This window comes from Microtus ochrogaster, linkage group LG3 (genome assembly GCF_000317375.1).
Source record: "Microtus ochrogaster isolate Prairie Vole_2 linkage group LG3, MicOch1.0, whole genome shotgun sequence".
Taxonomy (NCBI): domain Eukaryota; kingdom Metazoa; phylum Chordata; class Mammalia; order Rodentia; family Cricetidae; genus Microtus; species Microtus ochrogaster.
Window position 1 is genome coordinate 47,983,600 of NC_022029.1, and position 1,019 is coordinate 47,984,618.

The following is a 1,019-nucleotide window of genomic DNA, read 5'->3' on the forward strand; positions in this document are numbered from 1 at the left end:
AAAATTATCCTTTTAAAAAATCTGGTAGCAAACAGACTACATGTTTTCAGAATATTGATTATTCTTTAATTAGAATTGATTTGTATCAAAGGAGTAATTGTGGGATAGATAGTCATCACAAATTTATGTTATGGATGACTGGATTGTACATCCATAACAGGACTGCAGTGGATGAGATGATGAAGTTCACCCAGTACATGACCACAAAGAAAGCCACCAGCAGCAAGATGGTCTGGGTGGCGCTTTTCTCAGGAGATGCACTTGGGTGGATGAGGCTGTGAAGATGCTTGTGTTGTATCTGATGTCTGAACAAAATAGTCACCATGTATGCACTTGTGACCAGCATAACTCCTACAAGATATATCCACGGAGGTTGTCACTGTTAAAATCAGTGCCCTGATGATGTAGTTCATGGGGAAGAGGGAACAAATTTAATGACCTTTATCTCATCAGTCACACTCACATTGGTAAAAGCACCAGCATAAGAGATTCAGTTGCTACTGAATGACAAGTTCAAAGACCAAATAAATAAAAAAGCACGAATCATGTATTTTTTTAGTTTATATTTAAATTTTGCCAAAAAGGAGGTACTGGGACTGATAGTGACAGCCTGGAACACACTCAGGAGGCAGGTGATGCAGATGGAGAGGCCTCTCATCACTCTGTTTATGTAATAAGTTGTCTTACATTTGAAGTCATTCTCAATATTCAGTGACTCTGATATGTCCCAAATCCAAATATCCATTCCAGTGAGGATCAGCACTATGTGAATGAAGGTTAGTTGACAGGAGATCATGTCCACGGGCTTAGGTCTGTGACATAGAATTATGAAAGTGTAGAAAAAAGTGGAGAAACATATTGGCTAGGACTCCAAGTTCAGTTTGGAAATTAAAGAACAATCTTTAATGAGGACATAAGTGGAAAGTGTATTCACCTTAAAAACATAAAATGAGAAAATGAAATTTATGCCCTGGCAATGCTGACGCATGCATGGATAGCCCATATATGTTGGTTCTGTT

At 38.2% G+C, this 1,019-nt stretch overlaps 1 pseudogene; it reads right to left on the reverse strand.

The window, feature by feature from the left end:
- Nucleotides 1–915, reverse strand: part of LOC101998992 — a 2,916-nt pseudogene extending 2,001 nt beyond the window's left edge.
- Nucleotides 916–1,019: the final 104 nt, after the last annotated feature.